This window comes from Bombina bombina, chromosome 2 (assembly GCF_027579735.1).
Source record: "Bombina bombina isolate aBomBom1 chromosome 2, aBomBom1.pri, whole genome shotgun sequence".
Lineage (NCBI taxonomy): Eukaryota > Metazoa > Chordata > Amphibia > Anura > Bombinatoridae > Bombina > Bombina bombina.
In genome coordinates, this window is record NC_069500.1 from 935,624,166 (window position 1) to 935,651,365 (window position 27,200).

The 27,200-nt window shown below is 38.4% G+C and overlaps 1 protein-coding gene across 5 annotated transcripts in view; it reads left to right on the forward strand.

Moving 5' to 3' along the window:
- WDFY3 (WD repeat and FYVE domain containing 3) overlaps nucleotides 1-27,200 on the forward strand; it is an 840,855-nt gene that overhangs the window by 143,854 nt on the left and 669,801 nt on the right. For all 5 annotated transcript variants that reach the window (XM_053703393.1, XM_053703396.1, XM_053703395.1 and 2 more), the window contains exon 2: nucleotides 18,610-18,717. The gene's annotated coding sequence lies outside the window, so the exon portion shown is untranslated. The remainder of the gene's footprint in view (nucleotides 1-18,609; nucleotides 18,718-27,200) is intronic.

Here is a 27,200-nt window from a genome sequence, read left to right on the forward strand (position 1 = left end):
ATTTGAGGGAGCTACACACCCTCTTCCCTACCACTCCCCCTGCATACGTGTCATGGAGGATAGTATCTTGAGAGGTATCCTGATTGGTTGCTACACCCTCCGTCATCATATGGCTTTGACGTGCTAGTGTGTACTGCGGCCAAATATTTATAATGTTATATGACTGGAAATGGAGTGAAATCAAATAATATGGGATTTATAATGTGACCGAAAGAGCGGCATTAATTCTACATAACAGTGCACTCAAAGTAAACTACCCATTCATAGTGTTGTTCCGCGATCGGACCCTGCATACATATGCGCTTACTAACCAGTCACAACTGAATTCTAATACGGAATGACTGTCAGTCGTTACCATATTCCATTGGAGATCCATATTATATGTATACGCTTATTAGCATGTTATCAGCAGGGTTCCTATGCAGAATGGCTAGTATTAATTCACAAAAGTATAGGTTATGAGCTTAAACGGATACAGGCATCCCTTAGAGAAAGCCTAAGCTCCAACACTGAAAAGATGGACAAAAGTCCCATATTTCATTTATTACATAGTGTTATTGTAATTAAATGTGGTGGTATGAAAGGCATTAGTCTATTAGATGGCAGATTATCTGTTGGCAGAATAAATGAGTAAATACCCACATTGACATGTGTAAACAAAACAATTCTATAAGATACTAAAGGGACAGTCTACACCAGAATTTTTATTGTTTTAAAAGATCGATAATCCATTTATTACACATTCCCCAGTTTTGCATAACCAACACAGTTGTATTAATATACCTCTGTGATTATCTTGTATCTAAGCCTCTGCAAACTGCCCCTTTATTTCAGTTCTTTTGACAGACTTGCAGTTTAGTTAGGGTTGAAATTCCCCTATGGGTAAAGGGGAATTCAGTGTGGGGACAGGTTAAAGTTCTCTAAAATCTCTGCAGGGTTAGCCTGTGTATCACTGAAGGGCAGTGCCTGATACCAAAATATATATATATATATATATATATAAAAAATATAGAGAAAGAAAAAAAGAGGTATCTAGTGGCACACTTAGATAGAGAGCTTGTGATTACAATTAATGCATCAGAAAGGCACTAGGAAGGAGTTAATTTAAAATATAACTTTTATTATGTTGATTAAAAATAAAAAACTTGATTGTGTGTATAGTAGTTAAAAATAGGGTATATAGGTGTAACTATAATACAAAACTACAATCCATTGTTTATTAAGTTGTCACCTACAAAAGCATAGCGACAGCTCTTTGTCTATTATTGGGTACAGTAAAAACTGTATAGTACATATATAGATTGTCCTATTATTAGTATGATTATGTTCAGTCAAATAAATGACATATACCCTTAATGACACACCATTAGCACTAGTTATTCCATCATACTCCACAGTGTACTATACCCTCATTATTATCCATAGTGCATAAGTCGTGTGAGCCACTTATTAGTGTATTGTATGTTCCTGCGTATATTGAGTAGATGGACTCAGTAGTTAAATACATTCAAAGTGTGTCACTAGTATATTTATAAAGAGACAAACGTTTTAATCCACATGAAAATAACCTATACAAGTTGCTATGTCTGGGTGCACTTATTACGTAGAAAAAGTGAAGAGACTATATATGTAAGAATGGTAAATACTGTGTTTCAAGGCTTTTAGAGCCAGCACAAATCCTATATTCTTACAAAAATACCCAAAAATTGTTGTTCTCATTCATTCCATTGGGTATGACAGAGTTCAAATTAAAAATCCATCTCGCTTCTTTTTTTAATAAGGCTTGTTCCACGTCCCCGCCTCTAATGCCCATACGTAGAGTTTCCAAGCCCCAACATTTAAAGGCACTAGTTTTGCCACCATGGTGCTGTAAAAAGTGCCCTGCCACACTTGTGATTTGTTTGCCTTTTCTTTTTCAAGATACGATGAGTCCACAGATTTCATCCTTCTTGTGGGATATCGCCTCCTGGTCAGCAGGAGGAGGCAAAGAGCTCCACAACAGAGCTGTATAAATAGCCCCTCCCAACCCAGTCATTCTCTTTGCCTGTGTTAGTTAGACTATTTATAGTGGTCTGATTCTGCATGACGGGAGGAGATACTCTTTTTTACTTTAAAAAGACAGTGCAGAGTTTTTGTGTGAAAATGTTATTAAGAGAATGGAAACTGTTTTTTGTTATGTCCTCCTTTGTGACTTGGGATGGTCTCAAAACTCACATAAATGCATATAGCCGGTCAGGTAGCTTGACAACTGCTAAGTCAGGGCTTCTCTCTGTCGGAGACTCCCTTGGGGGAGATACAAGACAAGATAATAGCTATACAACTTTCTCCAACATAGGTGTGTCCGGTCCACGGCGTCATCCTTACTTGTGGGATATTCTCTTCCCCAACAGGAAATGGCAAAGAGCCCAGCAAAGCTGGTCACATGATCCCTCCTAGGCTCCGCCTACCCCAGTCATTCTCTTTGCCGTTGTACAGGCAACATCTCCACGGAGATGGCTTAGAGTTTTTTAGTGTTTAACTACATTGTCCTGGCCTTTCTCAGATCTCACGGCTGGAAAGTGAACGTGGAAAAGAGTTCTCTATCCCCGTCAACAAGGGTTCCCTTCTTGGGAACAATTATAGACTCCTTAGAAATGAGGATCTTTCTAACAGAGGCCAGAAAAACAAAGCTTCTGGACTCTTGTCGGATACTTCATTCCGTTCCTCTTCCTTCCATAGCTCAGTGCATGGAAGTGATCGGGTTGATGGTGGCGGCGATGGACATAGTTCCTTTTGCGCGCATTCATCTAAGACCATTACAACTGTGCATGCTCAGTCAGTGGAATGGGGACTATACAGACTTGTCTCCGAAGATACAAGTAAATCAGAGGACCAGAGACTCACTCCGTTGGTGGCTGTCCCTGGACAATCTGTCTCAAGGGATGATGTTCCACAGACCAGAGTGGGTCATTGTCACGACCGACGCCAGTCTGATAGGCTGGGGCGCGGTCTGGGGATCCCTGAAAGCTCAGGGTCTTTGGTCTCGGGAAGAATCTCTTCTACCGATAAATATTCTGGAACTGAGAGCGATATTCAATGCGCTCCAGGCCTGGCCCCAGCTTGCGAGGACCAGGTTCATACGGTTTCAATCAGACAACATGACGACTGTTGCGTACATCAACCATCAGGGGGGAACAAGGAGTTCCCTAGCGATGGAAGAAGTAACCAAAATTATTCTTTGGGCGGAGTCTCACTCCTGCCACCTGTCTGCTATCCACATCCCAGGAGTGGAAAATTGGGAAGCGGATTTTCTGAGTCGTCAGACATTGCATCCGGGGGAGTGGGAACTCCATCCGGAAATCTTTGCCCGAGTCACTCACCTGTGGGGCATTCCAGACATGGATCTGATGGCCTCTCGTCAGAACTTCAAAGTTCCTTGCTACGGGGCCAGATCCAGGGATCCCAAGGCGGCTCTAGTGGATGCACTAGTAGCACCTTGGACCTTCAAACTAGCTTATGTGTTCCCGCCATTTCCTCTCATCCCCAGGCTGATAGCCAGGATCAAGCAGGAGAGGGCGTCGGTGATCTTGATAGCTCCTGCGTGGCCACGCAGGACTTGGTATGCAGATCTGGTGAATATGTCATCGGCTCCACCTTGGAAGCTACCTTTGAGACGAGACCTTCTTGTTCAGGGTCCGTTCGAACATCCGAATCTGGTTTCACTCCAGCTGACTGCTTGGAGATTGAACGCTTGATTTTATCGAAGCGAGGATTCTCAGATTCTGTGATCGATACTCTTGTTCAGGCCAGAAAGCCTGTGACTAGAAAGATTTACCACAAAATTTGGAAAAAATATATCTGTTGGTGTGAATCTAAAGGATTCCCTTGGGACAAGGTTAAGATTCCTAGGATTCTATCCTTCCTTCAAGAAGGATTGGAAAAAGGATTATCTGCAAGTTCCCTGAAGGGACAGATTTCTGCCTTGTCGGTATTACTTCACAAAAAGCTGGCAGCTGTGCCAGATGTTCAAGCCTTTGTTCAGGCTCTGGTTAGAATCAAGCCTGTTTACAAACCTTTGACTCCTCCTTGGAGTCTCAATTTAGTTCTTTCAGTTCTTCAGGGGGTTCCGTTTGAACCCTTACATTCCGTTGATATTAAGTTATTATCTTGGAAAGTTTTGTTTTTAGTTGCGATTTCTTCTGCTAGAAGAGTCTCAGAATTATCTGCTCTGCAGTGTTCTCCTCCTTATCTGGTGTTCCATGCAGATAAGGTGGTTTTACGTACTAAACCTGGTTTTCTTCCAAAAGTTGTTTCTAACAAAAACATTAACCAGGAGATTATCGTACCTTCTCTGTGTCCAAAACCAGTTTCAAAGAAGGAACGTTTGTTGCACAATTTGGATGTTGTTCGCGCTCTAAAATTCTATTTAGATGCTACAAAGGATTTTAGACAAACATCTTCCTTGTTTGTTGTTTATTCAGGTAAAAGGAGAGGTCAAAAAGCAACTTCTACCTCTCTCTCTTTTTGGATTAAAAGCATCATCAGATTGGCTTACGAGACTGCCGGACGGCAGCCTCCCGAAAGAATCACAGCTCATTCCACTAGGGCTGTGGCTTCCACATGGGCCTTCAAGAACGAGGCTTCTGTTGATCAGATATGTAGGGCAGCGACTTGGTCTTCACTGCACACTTTTACCAAATTTTACAAGTTTGATACTTTTGCTTCTTCTGAGGCTATTTTTGGGAGAAAGGTTTTGCAAGCCGTGGTGCCTTCCATTTAGGTGACCTGATTTGCTCCCTCCCTTCATCCGTGTCCTAAAGCTTTGGTATTGGTTCCCACAAGTAAGGATGACGCCGTGGACCGGACACACCTATGTTGGAGAAAACAGAATTTATGTTTACCTGATAAATTTCTTTCTCCAACGGTGTGTCCGGTCCACGGCCCGCCCTGGTTTTTTTAATCAGGTCTGATATTTTATTTTCTTTAACTACAGTCACCACGGTACCATATGGTTTCTCCTATGCAAATATTCCTCCTTAACGTCGGTCGAATGACTGGGGTAGGCGGAGCCTAGGAGGGATCATGTGACCAGCTTTGCTGGGCTCTTTGCCATTTCCTGTTGGGGAAGAGAATATCCCACAAGTAAGGATGACGCCGTGGACCGGACACACCGTTGGAGAAAGAAATTTATCAGGTAAACATAAATTCTGTTTTTTTAAGGACGCTTATTTACAGGTCTTCATCTAACAGCTAAGAGTTAGGTTCTAACCCGCAGGACCTTATGGCTACAGCCTTGGTCCGTGGATGTGTATTCTAAGCTTCTTATTATTCCTTAAAAGGGGAAGACCTTATTCGGACCTGCTCTGCTGGAGATCATTTCTGATATCTCCGGAGGTAAGGGCCCATCTTCTCCTGCAGGATAAGATGATTTCGGGAGCCGGACAGATAGCTCAGCAGGCTAAGACACTGTGGCTGAACTCTGTAGCAACCCAAGGGTTGCAGGTTCAGTCCCCGGTGAGGTCCACTCAGCCTTTCATCCTTCCAAGGCTGATAGAAATGAGCAGCGCTTTGAGACCCTTGCGGGTGATTAGTTGCGCTTTTCAAGTACCCAATACATTCATACATACATTCAATGAATCCTTTTTGGAATCCCACAGGAATTGTTTCCTTTTTTTTTTTTTTTTTTTCTCCGCTAAGCAGCAATAACCTAAGCCTGCATGGAGACCCAACTTTTCTTGGTAGTCCAAGCAAAACAATAAGCCGGTAATTGGAACTAAGTCATCATGAAGGGCATGACCCCGATCCGAGGCGAGGATCACTAGACTTTAGAAATATTGTACCAGGGGTATAAATTGGAATTCAAAGATTTTCCCCCTATCGGCAGGTTCCTTCCTTCTAGATTATCTGCAGATCAAATACAGGAGATGCGTTCTTACGTTGCGTGGAGTCATTGTTCCTGTTCCAACACAGGAACAGGGTCAGGGTTTTTACTCAGATCTGTTGGTGGTTCCCATAGAAGGAGGGAACCTTCAGACCAATCCTGGACCTCAAGAGTCTAAATGAATTTCTAGAGTTCCGTCCTTAAGATGGAAACTATACATTCCATGCTATCACTGATTCCAGAAGGTCAGTTCATGACCACAGTGGACCTAAAGGACGCATGCCTACATGTTCGCATTCACAGGGACCATTACAAGTTTCTAAGGTTTACATTCTCAGCAATCACTTTCAGTTCCTGGCTTTACCTTTTGGCCTGGCCACTGTTACAAGAATTTTTGCAAAGATGCTGGGATCTCTTCTGGCGGTTCTTCGACCAAAGGGCATTGGAGTGGCGTGGTCTCTGGATGATATTCTAATTCAAACGCCATCATTTCAATAAGCCAGATCCCATACCAACCTCGTACATTATCGTATGTACTCATGGGTGGAAGATAAATCTAAAAAAAAAAAGAATAAGGGCTCCTTGTTTCCAAGTACAAGGGTTACATTTCTAGGGACCATAATAGATTCCCTGTTGATGACAATTTTTCTGACAGAGGTCAGGAAAACAAATTTGTTACATTCCTGTCGTGCCCTTCAGTCCACTCTCCGGCCTTCGGTGGCTCACTGTAATGGAGGTAATTTGGCTGATGGTGGCGGCACTGGATATCATCCTTTTTGCTCGGTTTCATCTCAGTCCTCTACAGCTAAGCATTCTTAGGCAATGGAACGGGGATTATACAGACCTGTCTCCTCTAATAACTAACTAGATCAGGAGACAAGGGATTCTCTTCAGTGGTGGTTGTCTCTGGATCATCTATCCCGGGGAACCTGCTTTTGCAGGCCGGCTTGGGAGATTGTGACAACAGATGCCAGCCTGCTGGGGTGGGGAGCTGTCTGGAACTCCCTGTAGGCTCAGGGACTTTGGACTCAGTCAGAGTCAGTTCTCCCTATAAACATTTATCGGTTTCCAGTCGGACAATATAACTTCTGTGGCTTACATCAATCATCAGGGGGGAACGGGAAGTTCCTTAGCGATGTCAGAAGTATCCGCAATAATTCAATGGGCGGAGACCCTTTCTTGTTGCCCGTCAGCGATCCACATCCCGGGAGTAGACAATTGGGAGGCGGATTGAGCAGATGGACGTTCTAGCCGGGAGAGTGGGAACTCCATCCGGAGGTGTTTTTCCAAGCTGATCCTCAAGTGGGGACAGCCGTAGTTGGATCTGATGGCCTCTCGTAGGAATACCACATTTCCTGGATACGGGTCGAGATAAAGGGACCCTCAGGCTGAATTAATAGACGCTCTGGCGGTTCCTTGGAACTTCAATTTAGCATACCTGTTTCCTACATTTGCACTTCTTTCTCGGGTTCTTGCCCAACTAAAACAGGAGAGGGCGTCGGTGATTCTCATAGCACCGGCTTGGCCTCGAAGATTTTGGTATGCGGACCTGATATATGCGGACCCAGAGATATAATTTCTACCTCCTTGGAGACTGCCGTTAAGGGAGTACCTTCTCATTCAGGGTCCCTTCCTTCATCCAAATCTAGCTTCTCTGAAACTGTCTGCGTGGAGATTGAACGCTTAATTTTATCCAAGCGTGGGTTCTCTGATCCGGTCATTGGGACCTTGATTCAGGCTCGTAAACCTGCAACTAGTAAAATCTGCCATAAGATTTGGCATAGATTCTTTTATTGTTGTGTATCCTAGGGTTACTCTTGGAGTAGAGTTAGGATTCCTGGAGTTTTTTGTCTTTTTTCCAGGAAGGTCTGGAGAAGGGTTTATCTGCTAGTTCCCTAAAGGGTCAAATTTCGGCTCTATCCATTTTTGGGTTCACGAATGTCTAGCAGGTGTACCAGAGTTTCACTTCTTTTGTCAGGCCTTGGTAGGAATTAGGCCTGTGTTCGACCCAGTTACTCCTCCATGGAGTCTTATTCTGGTTCTCAATGTTCTTCAAGGGGTTCTGTTTGAGCCTATGCATTCCTTAGATATCATGTTGCTATGTTGGAAAGTTTTTTTCTGGTTGCTATTTCTTCTGCGCGAAGAGTCTCAGAACTCTCGGCGCTACAATGCGGATTTCCATACCTAATTTTCCACTCAGATAAAGTAGTGTTTAGAGCCATATTAGGTTTTCTTCCTAGAGTCGTTTCGGATAGGAACATTAACCAAGTAGTTGTGGTTCCTTCTTTGCGTTCTACTCCTTCTGCCAGAAGGAGAGTCTTCTCCACTATTTAGATGTGGTTCGGGTCCTGAAGTTTTATCTTCTGGCGAATATGGTTTTTCGTCAGTCCTCTTCTTTGTTTGTAGGTTTTTCTGGCAGACGTAAGGGTCTGAAAGCTAGGGCTTCTTCTCTTTCTCTGTGGATGCAGAGTATCCATACGTCTCGCATATGAGACTGCTGGGCAGCACCCTCCTGAGAGGGTTAAGGCTCATTCCACTAGGACTGTGGCTTCCTCTTGGACATTCCAGAATGTTGCTTCTGTTGCACAGATTTGCAAGGCTGCAGCTTTGTCCTTTCTTCACACTTTTTCCATATTTTACTGTTTTTTGGGAAGTTCTTCAAGAAGTGGTGCCTTCCGTTTTTAGGTTTCCTGTCTTGTCCCTACCCTTTCATCCGTGTCTTATAGCTTTGGTATTGTATCCCACAAGTAAGGATGAAATCCGTGGACTCATCGTATCTTGAAAAAAAAAAGGAAATTTATGCTTACCTGATAAATTTATTTATTTTTCGATACGATGAGTCCACGGCCCGCCCTGTTCTATGAGACAGGTTTTTTAATATTTTTGTTAAACTTCAGACACCTCTGCTCCTTGGTTTTTCCTTTTTCTTCCTAACTTCGGTTGAATGACTGGGTTGGGAGGGAAGGGATGAGCTATTTATACAGCTCTGCTGTGGAGCTCTTTGCCTCCTCCTGCTGACCAGGAGGCGATATCCCACAAGTAAGGATGAAATCCGTGGACTCATCGTATCGAAAAAGAAATACATTTATCAGGTAAGCATAAATTTCCTTTTTTCACATCCTTAGCAGCATTTCTGATATTACTTGTGTTCAGTCATTCTAGTTCCCATGTTTCTAGTTGTCATCCCTACATAGATAAGGTCACAGCTACAAGATACACAGTATATTACGTTGGAAGTTTTGCATGTAATATGATTTGATATAGTCCACTTGTTATGGAATCTATCCATCATAGTTTTCTTCTTAACCATAAAAGTGCAAACTTTGCAGTTGCCACAAGCTATTGACCCTTTATAGAGGGGTGTCTTTTTAGCATTTCTGTCAATGTGACTTTTGGTCAAATAGTCACTTGGATTACTAGCTCTCCTATAAGTAATCAACGGTTTATTGGGGATAATAGACTGAAGTCGTTCATCAGCTTGTAAAATGTGCCAATGTTTTTGTAAAATGTTGGAAACTTGGTTACTTTGATTAGAGAATGTAGAGATAAATCTGAGGGTATTGGAGTGTTCCTTGATTTTGGGGGTTAAGAGTTCTTGTCTGTTTTTATTTAAGGCATTATGATAAGCTCTCTTGAGAGACTTTTTAGAATAGCCCCTCAAGAGGAGTCTATTTCTTAATTTCCATGCTGTTTTAATGAAACTCTAAAGATGAACTGTTTCTGCATATCTTTAGGTACTCACCAATTGGCAAACTTTTAATAGTATTGAGGTGGTGGTAACTATCTGCACTTAAGATATTATTAGTGGCTGTGGGTTTCCTATAGGTTTCAGTCTCCAGATAGTCATTCACTTTTTTGATCGTTAAATCAAGGAATTCGACCTGCTGGTCATCATTGGTCATTGTCAAAAAAAGGCCAAATGGATTCGTATTTAATCGAATAATTAATTCATTTAACAGTTTTTTAGAGCCCTCCCACACAAAGAAAATGTCATCTATATACCTGGACCAGTGGGCAATATGTTGTGTATACTGTTGAAGAGTTTCATGGCAGACTACAGTCTCCTCCCACCAGCCCAGGTATATATTGGCATATGTCGGGGCACACGAGGTCCACATTGCTGTCCCACATTTTTGCAAATAAAATTTGCCATTAAATGTAAAATAATTATGTCCCAAAACGAATTCCAATAAATTCACAATGAACTGTTTTGTTTCATTGGACAGATTCATTTTTCAAAAGAAAATGGGAAACTGCTTTACAACCCCAGTGTCTGTCAAGGCTGGTATAAAGTGATTTAACATCACAGGTGACTAATGTGGAATTTGGGGTAATAGTAAGCGTATTTAACTTATTTAGGACATGCATAGTGTCTCTAGTGTGTGAGGGTAAAGAGTCTATATAACGTAATCTTGCGTCCACGTATTTGCTGGCTTTTTCTGTCAAGGAGCCATTGCCTGATACAATCGGCCTTCCCGGTGGGCATGCTAAATTCTTGTGTACTTTTGTCAATAAATACAATGTTGCCACTTTAGGTTGTTTAATTTCTAGGAATTTAAGCTCTTTCTTATCAATTGTGCCTTCAGACGCTGCTGAATTAATTAGATTATTGTACTTTTAAAAAAAAAATCTTCAGTGGTATTCCCGAATAATGTCAAGAGGACGCAGTTACTTTCCCTTTAGCTAGTAATATTTATTACAGACTTTATTTTAAATAATTGTTAATAAATTTGTTTTTTAATAAACTTAATGTTCTAACCTCTAGCAGAGTAAGTTCTGCTGATATTATATGATTATTCTTAACATTCTTAACTGAAATTAATTTGCCAATATCCTGATACATACCTACAAACAACTGAAATTTGTTGAACCTTTGTTTACATACAAGAAATCTCCAGGAAACATCACATATCTTGTCAGGACATAGGGCTGGAGATAAATAGGGCATCACAAAGGATGTATACTTACTGAGACTGTGTTTTCAGATGGTTGGTTCATTTCATCAGCAAAGCTTGTCAATTAGTGAGAGTACTTGTTTGTAGGAGGTACAAGCTCAGTTTGGGGCAGTTTCCACTTCTTAGACAGCTGCAGCAGACTTTTGTGAGGATGTGTGTAAGGCAGCAATATGGCATTCCTGCTAGTTTTTGAAGCACTATACAGTTGTACCTCTGCCAAGGCATTTTGAGAGAAGAGTTCTCCATTCTGTGCTGGCTTTCAAATAAAACATACATGTTTTTATCATGGTTTACTAGATTAGTGTTTTTTTGTTCTTTCTTATTCTAGCCACAAGTGTTTGTTGGTGAGGCTACTGGGGTAAGCCAAGATTAAATTGAAAAATTATCACAATTTCCATATCTTCAATAATTTTTTTTAAAGGACCAGTAAATACAGTATATTTGTGCATATTCAACAAATGCATGATAAAAAGACAATGCAATAGCACAAATTTCAAAGCGATGTCTTTTTCCACTCCCCCTGTATCATGTGACAGCCATCAGCCAATCACAAAGGCATATAGTATATTCTGTGAATTCTTGCACATGCTCAGTAGGAGCTGGTGACTCAAAAAGTGTAAATATAAAAATACTGCACATTTTGTTAATGGAAGTAAATTGGAAAGTTGTTTAAAATTGCATGCTCTATCTGAATCATGAAAGTTTAATTTCGACAAGAGTGTCTCTTTAAGTAGAACTCACCATTTTATTTATTTTTTGCTGCTTAGGAAACAGAGCCAATATATTTAAATTTTGTTAAAGATGATATCTGTGTTCTGGACTCTATATTCTATTTATTTTTTTAATAATAAGTTATTGTTGCAGTTATGGCCTAGGAGTTTGGGAACCATTCAAGGAAGGAACAAACTTTTTATTTACTGTGTTTTGGAGGATTTCCTTCTTGCATAAATGAGCACATTAGAGACAAATGATTGAGTAATCTTGTTTTACAAAGCCGTATAATTATGACAACATGAGCTAAAGAAAACATGTTGGCAAGTTTTTACTAAATGAAATTGTGCTGTAGCAAAACCCAATTAGTATGGCTGCCTGTAATCATGAATAATGCAACTTTTTTCAAGCTTTATATACTAATTTTGTGTACACAGCAAGTGTTTCTATGCCTAAATTTAAAAAATAAAGCAAAATCTGTGTTGCATTTATCAGAGGAAGAATATATGTTAGAGACTTTTATATATTTCAGAAGGGTGCAGTGATAAACATAGACATATATGAAGCTGACATAGTCATAGAATGGCATAGATAAGTACTATGAAAAGGTCTTGCACAAACACTTAATCTGCTAGATAAGAAGCAAGAAACCCCCCCCCCAACTCTTTCTAGTAGAAATTCAAACATGAATGTAATTAGTAAAGCCAAACAATAATCATCATGGCCCCTAATTATTTTATAGCATAATAGAGCACTTATAGGGGTCAATTTACCATCCACGGGCAGGCAGGGGTGTAAATATTCGCCCCTGTCCACCCAGCTTCTTCTCTGTGGGGCTGCCAGCATTTACCTTTGCGCACGAGCGCTCCTGTACACTCATGTGCAACTCTGCCACCCTGCCTGCGCACAGCCAATCATGCGTGTGCAGGAGCTGTCAATCCCGCTGGTCGGAAGAGACTGAGGAGATTGAAATCCTGAGACTTGGAGAACAGGGCTGGGAAGTAGCGATCTGATGACTGCTGCTTGATAAATCCTGACTGGAGGTTCATAAAGCCCATAGTGCACTTCCCGGGCAACAAAAGTCTCACGAATAAGTATTAGAACCGCTGCCTTCCAACAGTCTCTCTCAAAGGCTGTAAAATCGATCTGTGTTGCAAGTAGAGGCACTGATTCTTAGGGGTCTTCAAAGGATTCCTCTCTGTATTTCAAGATTGTTGTTTGTTTGGCTCAACGCGTTTGAACAGGTTAGCCGTCTTTTTCAAGAGCTGTTTAAAGCTAGTATGGCTTACAAAAAGTATGGTTTACAAACGCGTTGAGCCAAATAAACAGCGATCTTTTATCTAAAGAAATCTGCTTTTTCTTTCCTGACCGTTTTGTGGAACCACCTGTGGAGCCGTTAGTCTGAAATTATTCTGTGAGTATCCTGCACTAATTTGCAAAGGTGTTTGTAAACACTACGCCATTGTGATATTCTTTAAACAGATACAGACACAGCTCGTTTGATAGAATCATGAAATACAGAGACAAATCCTTCGAAGACCCCTAAGAATCAGCAACACATTGCATGTAACTGTGTGTTTTACCCCTCCAAAGGGGCGATGCGTGGGCAGTGCTGCCTGAATTTACTCCTATTCTCAAATTTTCTTCATTCTCTTGGTATCTTTATTTGAAAAAGCAGGAATGAAATCTTTGAAGCCAGCCTATTTTTGGTTCAGTACCCTGGATAGTGATTGCTACATTGGTGGCTACATTTAGCTATCCAATCAGCATGCGCAACCTAGGTGCTGAACCTAAAATGGCCCGGCTCCTAAGATTTCATTCCTGCTTTTTCAAATAAGGATACCAAGAGAACAAAGAAAAAATTATAATAGGAGTAAATTGGAAAGTTGCTTACAATTGCATCTACTATCTGAATCATGAAAGAAAAAATTTGGGTTTAGTATCCCTTAAAGTAGCAGCGATCACTTGTGTGAGTGCAACGTTGGGGCACTGAAGCTGTGTCCACAGCTTTATACATTTTTTCTATCTTCTTTTCTTTTCTATCATCTATCTATCCAGTATTTCATGCTTATTCCAAAAGAGAAGGAAGTAAATTAATTTATTGAACTCTACATATTTACTCTCAGTTGTTCTTCTGTGACTGTGATGTAACAGGATTTACTTGTTTGCTTATAGCTAATTGATTTCCAGCATCAGTGTCTCTCTGTACTGGTTTGTTTTGGAGCATGGAATGTACAAGCAATTATTATATCTATTAAAGGATTAAACCTTTATGGTAAATGTGTACATCCTAGTCACATCTATTATTTATCTGAACTGATTCTACCCATTTTTTTCTTTTGACAGCATTAGAACAACACATAACTATATAAAAACTATCGGCTAGATTTAGAGTTTTGTCGGTAAAAAGCCGCGTAGCTAATGCTGCTTTTTTTGCCAACGCATCCCTTCCAACAACGCTGGTATTTAGAGTTGTCTGAGGGGCTGCGTTAGGCTCAAAAAAGGGTGCGTTGAGCCTAACTTAGCTCCACTTCAACCCTCAATACCTGCGTTGCTTACGGTAGCGGTAAGCTGGCAAAACGTGCTCGTGCACGATATCCCCATAGGAAACAATGGGGCAGTTTGGGCTTAAAAAAAAACTAACACCTGCAAAAAAGCAGCGTTCAGCTCCTAACACAGCCCCATTGTTTCCTATGGGGAAACAGTTTCTAAGTCTGCACCTAACACTCTAACATGTACCCCGAGTCTAAACACCCCTAACCTTACACTTATTAACCCCTAATCTGCCGTCCCCGCTATCGCTAACACCTGCATTATATTATTAACCCCTAATCTGCCACTCTGGACACCGCCGCCACCTACATTATACATATGAACCCCTAATCTGCTGCCCCTAACACCGCCGACCCCTATATTATATTTATTAACCCCTAATCTGCCCCCCACGTCGCCGCCACCTAACTTCAAGTATTAACCCCTAATCTGCCGACCGAACCTCGCCGCTACTCTAATAAATGTATTAACCCCTAAAGCTAAGTCTAACCCTAACACCCCCCTAAGTTAAATATAATTTTAATCTAACAAAATAAATTAAATCTTATTAACTAAAGTATTCCTATTTAAAACGAAATACTTACCTGTAAAATAAACCCTAATATAGCTACAATATAACAAATAATTATATTGTATCTATTTTAGGATTTATATTTATTTTACAGGCAACTTTGTATTTATTTTAACTAGGTACAATAGCTATTAAATAGTTAATAACTATTTAATAGCTACCTAGTTAAAATAATTACAACATTACCTGTAAAATAAATCCTAACCTAAGTTACAATTAAACCTAACACTACACTATCAATAAATTAATTAAATTACCTACAATTATCTACAATTAAATAAACTAAACTAAATTACAAAAAATAAAAAAATATTACAAGAATTTTAAACTAATTACACATACTCTAAGCCCCCTAATAAAATAAAAAAGCCCCCCAAAATAATAAAGGTCCCTACCCTATTCTAAATTAAAAAGTAACCAGCTCTTTTACCAGCCCTTAAAAGGGCTTTTGCGGGGCATGCCCCAAAGTCATCAGCTCTTTTGCCTGTAAAAAGAAATACAACCCCCCCAACATTAAAACCCACCACCCACATACCCCTACTCTAACCCAAACCCCCCCTTAAATAAACCTAACACTCCCCCCTGAAGATCTCCCTACCTTGATCTTCCGAACAGCCAATAGAATGCGAGCTCAATCTGATTGGCTGATTGGATCAGCCAATCGTATTGAACTTGAATCTGATTGGCTGATTCAATCAGCCAATCAGATTTTTTCTACCTTAATTCCGATTGGCTGATAGAATTCAATCAGCCAATCGGAATTCGAGGGACGCCATCTTGGATGACGTCACTTAAAGGAACGTTCATTCGTCGGGTAGTCATCAGGGAAGGAGGATGTTCCGCGCCGGAGGTCTTGAAGATGGAGCCGCTCCTCGTCGGATGGATGAAGTTAGAAGATGCCGCTTGGATGAAGATGTCTGCCGGTCCAGATGTCCTCTTCTGCCCGGATAGGATGAAGACTTCTGCCGGTCTGGATGTCCTCTTCTGCCCCATCGGATGAAGACTTCGGCCCGGCTGGGTGAACACGACTCAAGGTAGGGAGATCTTCAGGGGGTAGTGTTAGGTTTATTTAAGGGGGTTTGGGTTAGAGTAGGGGTATGTGGGTGGTGGGTTTTAATGTTGGGGGGTTGTATTTTTTTTACAGGCAAAAGAGCTGATGACTTTGGGGCATGCCCTGCAAAAAGCCCTTTTAAGGGCTGGTAAAAGCTGGTTACTTTTTAATTTAGAATAGGGTAGGGACCTTTATTATTTTGGGGGGCTTTTTTATTTTATTAGGGGGCTTAGAGTAGGTGTAATTAGTTTAAAATTCTTGTAATATTTTTTTATTTTTTGTAAATTAGTTTAGTTTATTTAATTGTAGGTAATTTATTTAATTAATTGATAGTGTAGTGTTAGGTTTAATTGTAACTTAGGTTAGGATTTATTTTACAGGTAATTTTGTAATTATTTTAACTAGGTAGCTATTAAATAGTTATTAACAATTTAATATCTATTGTACCTAGTTAAAATAAATACAAAGTTGCCTGTAAAATAAATATAAATCCTAAAATAGATACAATATAATTATTCGTTATATTGTAGCTATATTAGGGTTTATTTTACAGGTAAGTATTTAGTTTTAAATAGGAATACTTTAGTTAATAAGATTTAATTTATTTCGTTAGATTAAAATTATATTTAACTTAGGGGGGGTTAGGGTTAGACTTAGCTTTAGGGGTTAATACATTAGAGTAGCGGCGAGGTCCGGTCGGCGGATTAGGGGTTAATACTTGAAGTTAGATGGCGGCAACGTTGGGGGGGGGCAGATTAGGGGTTAATACTATTTATTATAGTGGCGGCGATGTGGCGGGACCTCGGTTTAGGGGTACATAGGTAGTTTATGGGTGTTAGTGTACTTTAGAGCACTGTAGTTAAGAGCTTTCTAAACCGGCGTTAGCCCATAAAGCTCTTAACTACTGACTTTTTTTGGCGTTAGGAGTCTTGCCAGTAGAGGATGTACCGCTCACTTCATCCAAGACTCTGAATACCAGTGTTAGGAAGATCCCATTGAAAAGATAGGATACGCAATTGGCGTAAGGGGATCTGCGGTATGGAAAAGTCGCAGCTTGAAAGTGATCGTTAGACCCTTACCTGACTCTAAATACCAGCGGGCGGCCAAAAGCAGCATTAGGACCCCTTAACGCTGCTTTTGACGGCTAACGCCAAACTCTAAATCTAGCAGCATGTCTGTATATTGTGTGCCTTGCAAATAGTGTGTGAGCCCCTAACCCAGACATCCTCAAACTTGGCCCTCCAGAGGTTTTGGAACTACATTTCCCATAATGCTCAGCCAGCAAGGGGGGGGGGCAGGTGTTCACATTAATAGTGTAGATTGGTTTATTGTTTATTCCACACTTTATTTAGAAATAACAAAGGTAGAACATTATATCATGTATCAAAAACAAGTGGTATCTATTGCTTAAAGGGACACTGTAGTCAAGATTTAATTTTTAGGATTTGGGCATAATAAGAGCGCAATTAAAAAAGTAAATAAAAAATAAAATAAAAAAAGCATTCCAATTTTATTTCTTTTATAAAAATTTACTTAGAACTTTTGGTGTCCATTAAAGAGCAAACCTAGGAAGACTCATAGGCGCTCAGGAGCGCGCACCACATCTTTAGCATTCTATGGCAGCAGTTTTTGCAACAATGTATACACACAATAGTGATTCTCTCTTTCTCTGTTTAACAGGACATAAAACCCAAAAGTTTTCTTTGATTTTGACAGAACCTACAATTTAAAAAACGTTTTCAATTTACTTCTATTATCAAATCGTTCTCATGGTGGTCTTTGTTGAAGAGAGATACCTAGATAGGTAGCGTGCCCATTTCTGGAGCAGTACATAACAGGAAGCACTACTGCCACCTACTGTTTTTTTCAAAATGTGTTACATAGTTATAAAACTGCTGCCATATTCTGCTCTTGTCACTTGCACACTCCTACGCCTTCCTAAACGCTTTTCACCAAAGGATACCAAAAGACAAAGAAATTTTGATTTTTTTTTTTTTTTTACACACTGTCTGAATCATGAAAGATTTTTTTATTTTATTTTTTATTTTCATGTTGCCTTAACCCACTGACTGCCAGTAACACATGGAGCAGATATTTAAAGGACCATGCAATGCAGTAGAATTACAGAATTAACAAGTACATCATAAAAAGAAAATACAATAACATTACAAATAAACATCAGATTTCTTTTCTGACAAATATATTTTTTCTACCATTTTCCGGCCCTCTGTATCATGTGACAGACATCAGCCAATCACAGACTAGTATACGTATACCCTGTGAGCTTGTGCACATGCTCAGTAGGATCTTGTTCTCTAGAAATTGTGAATATAAAAAGACTGTGCAAAATTTGATAATGGAAGTAATTTCGTAAATAGGAACGTGACTTAAAACTGCATGTTCTTTCTATATCATAACAATTTATTTTGACTTGTGTTCCTTTAACCTCTTGATTACTTTAACTTGTCTTGAGACTGGTCAACAGTGCACTATAATATGGTTGTCCTTATATAATCTCCTATTTATCACATGCGTAGATTAGAATCTCATTTTAAAGGAACATGAAATCCAAATTTTTTTTTCTTGTCATTGGCTTCCAGCTAGCTCCCAGTAGTGCTCATTCAACAAAGAATACTAAGAGAATAAAGCAAATTAGAAAATAGAAGTAAATTTGAAAGTTTAAAATAGTATGATTTATTTGAATCATGAAAGGAGAAAAATGATGGGTTTCATGTCCCTTTTAATGCGCAGATAAATATTCTTTAAACAATATCTATGTCTCCGTACGCTATACTTTTTTATACCTATTATACATTTTTTTTTCTTTTCACAGACAATTTGTTTGGGAAGCTGTTTTATGGGGGGAGAGAGTACATTTCTGACTGTTATATTTTTGTTGTTTCTGTAGTGAGCAAAGCTGAACAAAGTACTGACATCCCCACTGTCAGATGATGCTGCTGCACTGCTTGTCTTCTGGATAAAAAATAATAATCTTGCTCCAGACCTAATATACAAGGTTAGTTTTGTTTTGTATTCAATGTATCTTGATGTTTTAGAACAACTGTTCTGAAAGTTCCTCTCTGAGGAATGTGGGATGAAGACTAAAACCGACTCTCTTCACTAAAGTGGAGTGTTTTATGCATTGCCTTTTCAATTTTTTTATGAAATGTGTTTTACTTTTGTAGCTGCTGACCTAAATAACCGATAGGGTGGCTTTCCAGAACAAATGATCTAAATCACTAGTATGTTATATTTTGGGGTTAAAGAGTCGTAAATAGAAACAAAATATAGTATGTCATTTTAAGGCTATCGACCCTACACTACTGTGTGTATAACCGCAAAAAAGGAAGGGTTGATAGTCTTAAAATTACATACTCTAACAAACTAGAGCATGTCATTATTTTTGGCTATTATGGCACTTCAAACACATAGTCAAAGCCACACCCCTAGAGTCTTTAGCTGGAACAAACCTGTCTATACCTGCTTCTGATTGGCTTACGGTCTGTATTCTAAGTTGGGATAGTGTGAGATCATGCTGGGTGCACATTTACAAAAATTTGATTCATATAATCGTTAAGAATTACATGAAACTGTGCCTGTGCAAAACAACATCCTCATATAAGCCACAACATTTAAAAAAAATAAAATTGAAATACATTAATAAATTGTATCCTAATGTCTTTAAATGAGCCCTCTATCCATTCCTATTTCTGCTTGAAGTTTAGTTCTGTATAAAACTGTCCCACTTACTCTATACATGTGACTGACTGATCACATCTGGCACCTAGTAAACCTTAAAGGGACATTATACACTAGATTTTTCTTTGCATAAATGTTATTTAGATGATCCATTTATATAGCCCATACAGGGTTTTTTTTTTTTTTTTTAAATGTATAGTTTTGCTTACCAAGCCCGAAAGTTTTTTTAGAAGGTTACTGATGTATACCTACTCCAGCTTGCTCCTGTTTGCGTAAAGAGTCTTTTCATATGCAGAGGAAGGGGGAGTGTCTGTTTTTTGTTGTTGCTATACAGCCACTTTCAGTGAGTGTTCCAGCTAACCTTTTCAACAGAGCTAAACTGGGAGCTTCTAAGTAAGTTTTTAAATGGTTTTATACTAGATTTTTATATCAGTATCTGTGCATATTCTTTATAGTAGTGTATATTACATGCAGTTATATGAAAATTGACTACTGTCCCTTTAAAGGACAAGTAAATACAGAAGATTTGCATAATCAACAAATGCATGGTAAAAAGACACTTAGTCCGAACTTCAGATGAGTTTTTTTGCTACATTTAGCCACCAATCAGCAGGCGCTACCCAGGTTCTGAACCAAAAATTGTCTGGCTCCTATTTGGGTTTTGTGTCCTTTTTAAACATAGTAAGAAAATGAATTTTACTTAAAAATAAATTAATTTTATGGAGACTGAGATCCGTTCACACTACACTGCCCTTTAAATCCACATGAATTTACTTTTATGATTAATTTATTATCGAAAAATGTGCTTCCTCTCTCTAACTGCACAGTTCCTGGGAATTCTGATGTAGAATTTAGTGTTTAAGTGCTTCCTGACTGGAAAGTAGCCTAACATGGCTGCAGTTCAGAAAATATCACTTTATTAAATAACAAGACTTGGTTTTGAATAACAGACAACACACAGTGCTACTTTTTATATTGGTTTTGCAATCGTTTTTGTATAATCTCTCTTTCGGTTTCACTCCCTCTCTGTATATCACTTCTTTCTTTGATCTTTGTCAATGTTTTGCTCACATTTTGTCACTGTCGCTCTCCTTGGCTCCCAAGTAATTACATGTCAAAACTTTTTATGGCAATCTCCTCTCTTGAATGTAAGGGCTGTTTCAAGCCCTTTCCAGATGTTCTACCTTTTTTCCTAGTTAATAAAAAAAAAGTTATGCTCACTGCTGGTGATTGGTAACTGTGCATATGCTGCTCCTGATTGGCTCTCCAGCTGTGTTCTATATTTTTTTTTTGGGGGGGGGGGGGCTAAACCTATTTATTATATAAAATGTATCACTTCAAGGTGCCAAATGTTTAATAATAGTTCTCATTAAAAAAAAAAAAAAAAAAAAAAATATATATATATATTTATATAAGTAAAGCTTTAGTTATGTTATAATTTTTTTTTTTTTTTTTTAATATCTTTATTTATTGAGAAAACCCTCAACGGGTGCGCCACAACAGGTAAATCACATACAGAGATATTCACATTTTACATAGTATTGACATCATAGGATGCATATAGTTCCGTTGTGTCCCTGGAGTGGAAAACACCCATCTGGGCACTCTTTTTACCTTTTTTTTTTTATTGAAAAACTGGGGAGGGAAGGGGGGGGGGAGGGGGGACTGGGAAAAAGAAGAGAGAAGAAGAAGAAGAAAAGGGGGGGGGATAGGGATGAGGCTAGGGGGTGGGGGGGGAATAGTGAAGAGAGAAGGGGGGGGGAAGGTGTTGGAGGAAAATATGGGGATGAGAGATCATATCACTCTCTCACCTGGACATTACAGGAAGGGTCATACAAACATGTATTTATTTTCAGAACAAGGTAACTAGGTTCATAACCTTAAAGAGAAGCTGATATACCTGGTATTCTTTCAAACCTGATAAGTACGATGAGTATGTGGAGAGGAGGAGGCACCCGGTCCGCCCTAGTTATGTTATAATTTTATAAAAATACTGAATTATCTTATGTTAAAATAAAATAGAAACATATATTGCCACTGTCTGATGAGTAACAATATATACTATACTTTTCTAGGTCTACCTGTATACATTTATCAAATATCATCTCATTTTATTTGTATATTCTACATATGTATATAATAAAAAAAAATAGAAAAAAAAACTTCCTGTGGAAACTTGTAATTTACTAGATTTTATTCTTCACATATGTAGTGTTTAGTCTCTATGGCCTAAGTTTGACATCTTTAAAAGTCCAAACATTTTTATCTTCCATAAATACATCTGTTTACAACCTGCAGGATTTTGTTTCTGGGCAATATCTTGCACATGACCTTCAGACAGAACTCTCCTATGATATAGATTAATGTGGTAGTTCAAGGGGGTGACTTCACTGCTCTCTGTCTATTGGATGATATTTTACTTCTCATTTTCCACCCCCAATAAATATAGAAAAGGGCCGTTTCTCTTGTAGAAGCTGAAAAAAAACAACTGCTGACGTATTCCATGACATGTAGGCTTTTCAAAGCAGTCACAGCTAGGGAGTAGAAATGCATTATTATCTTGCATTATCAGGGCTGTTGAAATTTTGTTACTAGAATGGCGTGTGTATGTAATATATGTGTATGTTTAGATTTTATAGAAACCATTATTGGGCATATTAGTTTGTTTCAAATGGAGATACTGATCTAATTTGTATTTTGATGTATTGAGAGTAATTGTCCTAGAAAATCTTGTGTAATTATTTTTTTAAATTTAGGGGTTACATTTATGTGGGGCTCTATAGAAATTTAAACATAATAATCAGCCTTCAGGATTTATTTATTTTTGTCTCTTTCATAAATAATGTTACTAGTTATGATCTTTCTTTAATGTCCTTAGGATATTTGTATAGTAATGACTATGACATTTCTCCCTAAGCAATTATCATTCATTAAAGGGACACTCAAGTAAAAATTTACTTTTCTGATTCAGATAGAGCATGCAGTTTTAAGACACTTTCCAATTTACTTCCTTTATCAAATTTTGCACAGTCTATTTATAGTCACACTTTCTGGTGAACAATATCCTAATTAGCATGTGCACAAGCTCACAGGGTATATGTATACTAGTCTGTGATTGGCTGATGTCTGTCACATGATATAGAGAGCCGGGAAATGGGAGAAAAAATACATTTGTCAGATAAAAATCTACTTCCTATTTGATAATCAGAGTAGTTATTACCTTGTTTTTTTACTATGCATTTGTTTAATAATTCTACTGCATTGAGTGGTCCTTTAAGACTAGTCTGAGAGGGAACAATATACCTAGTGTAAGTGGGAAGGCGGCTTTTTCTATTTACTACACAAATGATAATTGCTCTTGGCATGCCTGATAGGATGAGTAGGTAATCTTATTAATGTTCGGGCGTAAAATTTCTATTCTTCAGCCAAATATTTAATACGATTTAAGTGTGGATTATTACATTTGATTTGCATGCTCTTTGTGGAAGTGAATCTAGGCCTGGGGAAGGCAAGGGTAATACTAAAAGTAAGAGGAAATGATGTGACAAAAAGATGGACAATTGTCACTTTTTTTTCCGCCCAGGCTCTCCTTTAGCAGCCGCTACCGAATAATTTTGCGATTGTTATAGCTTGACCAATGGGTTGGGCTAGTGTTTAATATACAGTATGTATATGCAGTCAATAAATACGACTTGATAAGGTCCTTGTGGTCCTTTACATGTGGCTGCATAAAATACAAATGTAACCAAATGTCTTCACTGTAATTGTACTGTAAGTCATGTAGACTTAGAGCACACAATTTTCCAGTTTACTCCCATTATCAAAATATGCACAATCTTTTTATGGGCTCGATTTTTATCAAGACCTACGAGTGCATAATAAAAAGACACACAAGAGAACCTGCAGTCAGTATTTATCAAGTAGTGATCATCAGACTTCTCTTAGGTGTAGAATTTCAATCTCCCCAGTCTCATCCGACTGGGGAGATTGACAGCTCCTGCCCACGTGTGATTGGCTGTGCCCGGGATTGCATGCGAGCGCAAAATAGCGAGTGCTAAATTCCGGCAGCGGATTGCTGTCTGCCAGAGGCGAGCTGGGGCTGACAGGGGCAAATATGTCTGCCTCTGTCTGCCCCAGCATGATAAATCGAGCCCTATATGTGCACTTTCTGTGGCACCAGCTCCTACTGAGCATGTATTGTATAGTATATGCATTTTGTGATTGGCTGGCTGCTGTCACATGATACAGGGGAATGAAAATGTAACCGACTTTGACATTTTTTCAGAAAATATCTGCTCATTTGAAATTCAGGCTTAGTGCTTTTTCATTGTCTTTTTATTATGTGGTTGTTGATTATGCAATTCTACTGTATTTAACGGTCCTCTTAAGAGGAATATTTTCTATAAATGTAACGCTAATGGTTGTAAAAATTATGTTTGGCAACACACAGAGAGGACACTTGAGAGGTGGGTTAGAGCTGGTGGGATCCACAGAGAACACAGGAAATATCTAATCATATTTAAGAATATGCCATCTTATTAAAAAAAACTAAATTCTATAACCATCCCCAGACAACATGATCCTTATCCATATACATACACTGAAGATTCTGATGAAATGAGATATCTAATGGACCCAAATATGCCTGGCTAGGGTAAGTGGTATAGTCCAGCATGAAAAATATTACCTGCTTGAAGGGACAGTTTACTTAACAATTTTCTCCCCTTTAATTTGTTCCTAATGATCAACTTTACCTTCTGGAGTGTATTACATTGTTTACAAGTATTTCCTTTACCCTTATATTTGCATTGAAATGGTTGATTTAACCTGTGGTATCCCCACCTATTGTAAAAGTTTCTGGTCTTAGGTCCAAGCGATAGATTAGCCAGCAGAAGAAATTACACTCCCAGTGGGGTATAGAAGAGATAAGGTAATACAATGTTAATTTTCCATTGTTCTCTCCAAGTATTGATCTTTGGTTTACGGACAGATATGAGATAAAGAAGCATGTGTATGTACACAGTGTTATAAAGTAATGAGATCTAATTGTACCTAAAAGCTCAACCCATTTTATTAGGTTGTGGCTTCAAAACACAAAACCATCTAATTAAAATATACAAATAAACTTTAGAAAGCAAATTCTCATACATTTTATAGAAACACATTAAGGGAAAAACTATTTTACAGTGTACTGTCCCTTTTAAATCTTGGGATGCGGTGAGTGTTTTCTATGCATTAGTAATTCAGACATAAAACCTATTAGGACATCTTTATTCATGTAGCTGGTAAATGGAATGCTCTGTGGGGGAGGTCCTGTTATTCTAGTTTCCAATGTCTTCATACGAGTAAGTCAATATCAGTGTAATTTGAGCACAATCAAACTACCCCCTAGAGGTAATATGAGCTGGAGTGCTTGTTCATACTCCATCATAAGTTCTACTTATTGAGGTTTCTCTTAATTTCTAAACCTTGTATAGTTTATGTAATTGTCATCTTATTTAATATATTTATTTTCTTAGATTAAAATATAAATCTACCAAAGTGACTTAGCTGGATTCACTGCTTCCTTAACTTGGGAATAATATTATTTAATTTTTCATTTTTTCTTTTAAAGGGACAGTCAACACCATAATTGTTGTTGTTTAAAAAGAAAGATAATCCCTTTATTACGCATTCCCCAGTTTGCATAACTAACAATGTTATAGAAATACACTTTTTACCTCTGTGATTACCTTGTATCTAAGCCTCTGCAAACTGCCCCCTTATTTCTGTTCTTTTGACAGACTTGCATTTTAGCCAATCAGTGCCATCTATATCTAACACATGAACTAATGCCCTCTAGTGTTCAAAATGCATTCAGATTAGAGGCAGTCTTCAAGGTCTAAGAAATTAGCATATGAACCTCCTAGGTTTAGCTTTCAACTAGGAATACCAAGAAAACAAAGCAAAATGTGTGATAAAAGTAAATTGGAGAGGTTTTTTTTTTTAAAAAAAAATTACATTCTCTATTTAAATCATGGGTGTTTTTTTTTGTTTTTGTTTTTTTGGACTTGACTGTCCCTTTAATGAAAAAAAATGTATTGGTAACCCAAGATGTCATAAATATTATGACTTGGGACAGTGGCAGCACTTATTGATCTTAGGGTGATGTAGGTGGGATTTGGGGGATAATTTACGTTGGCTCGTATGTCCTAGTAAGAGATTTGGATAAGGTAGCTGAAGTCCTGGTGATGTTAACCTCTTCATACCAACACCAGTTTGCACTGTCACAACTTGGCAAGTAGTCTTGGTTGTGACAGCTGGTGGTAGATAGGACTTGGCAATGACAAAGTGGATGGCAACAGCAGATAGCCATGCACGTGATAAACTAGTGGCAGTGGTTGGGTTAAGTCTGTGAACCCATTTTAAAGGATCTTGCTTTGTTCTGTATTTAGACTGATATGCAATTCATAGTCAACATCCCAGCATGCACTGCTGTGTATTTTATATGCCTTCGACAGGCGATAAATCTGTAGCCCACTCATCTTTTTAACACGTTCTGGTCTCTAATTGTGCTCTCAAAGTGGTGTCGGAATCCTATATATTTGTGTTTCAGACTAATATTCCTGTGTGAATCTTGCAGACATCAAGACTCTGCAAAACATGAAATTGCTGTTACATAGTTGCTAACATTTGAATAAATTTTCACGGACACTTTGTAGTAGAGCCCTTATACGGTTCGGTTTACCTAGCGCTGCAAACTCGAATCCAGCACACAAGTACATATAATTCTAGTAGTAAAATTAAGCTGTCAACTTTCATGACTCGAATCATTTGTAAATTCACTACTACTTTATTTTCTTTGGTACCTTTGTTGAATATTATATGTACATATCCTCAGCAGCAATGCACTATTGGAAGTTGGCTGTTGATTGGTGGCTATACACAATTTGTCTTTTGTCATTGTCTCACCAGATGTATTCAGCTAGCTCCCAGCAGTGCATTGCTGCTGTGGAACAGACTTTAACCTTCTGTTTAATCGCTTTGCAGAGGATAAAATTGCATGGCTATTTGTAGGCAATAGTTAAATTGCTCTAACATATGGAACATTTTCTATTTGCACTGTTATGGCGGTTTAAATCATCAAGCTTATCACCTCCCTTACTCTCAAGCACATAATTGACATAAGAAGAATACCTTTACAGCAAGTACCAAAATAAGCAAGCAATGTTAAAATTATTATAATCATAAATTAGTAATGACAAGTGTATACCTATGAGATAAAATCTGTGTTTAGTTCAGAAAATATATATTAAAAAGGGGATTTTAAATTGATTTTTTCTTTTAACAAATATTGCTCTGTGTTAATTTTTTTGGTGTGTTATTGAAGAGATGAGGGACTAATTTTTCTTAAATAAAGAAAATAAATTGTCTCTAGGTGTGACTGTATCTAAACGCTGTGCTGGAAGCCAGTCCTAAAAGCAAATAAAACAATAATCGTATTTATGTACTTTGGATTAAACCTTGAACACAATGACAAGGAATACAAATATTTGAATTATTTATATCCCTTCAATTAAAGGGACATGTTACTAAAATGTATTCTATGATGCATATAAAATAACAGCAGTTATGAAGTGCAGCCGTTAAACATGTTAAAAATGTTGTTTGCCTAAAAAGCTTACATAAAAGCTTTTTAAACTTAACGTTAAAGGGACCGTCTACTCTCAGAATTGTTATTGTTTAAAAAGACGGATAATCCCTTTATCACCCATTCCCCAGTTTTGCATAACCAGCACTGTTCTATTAATATACTTTTCC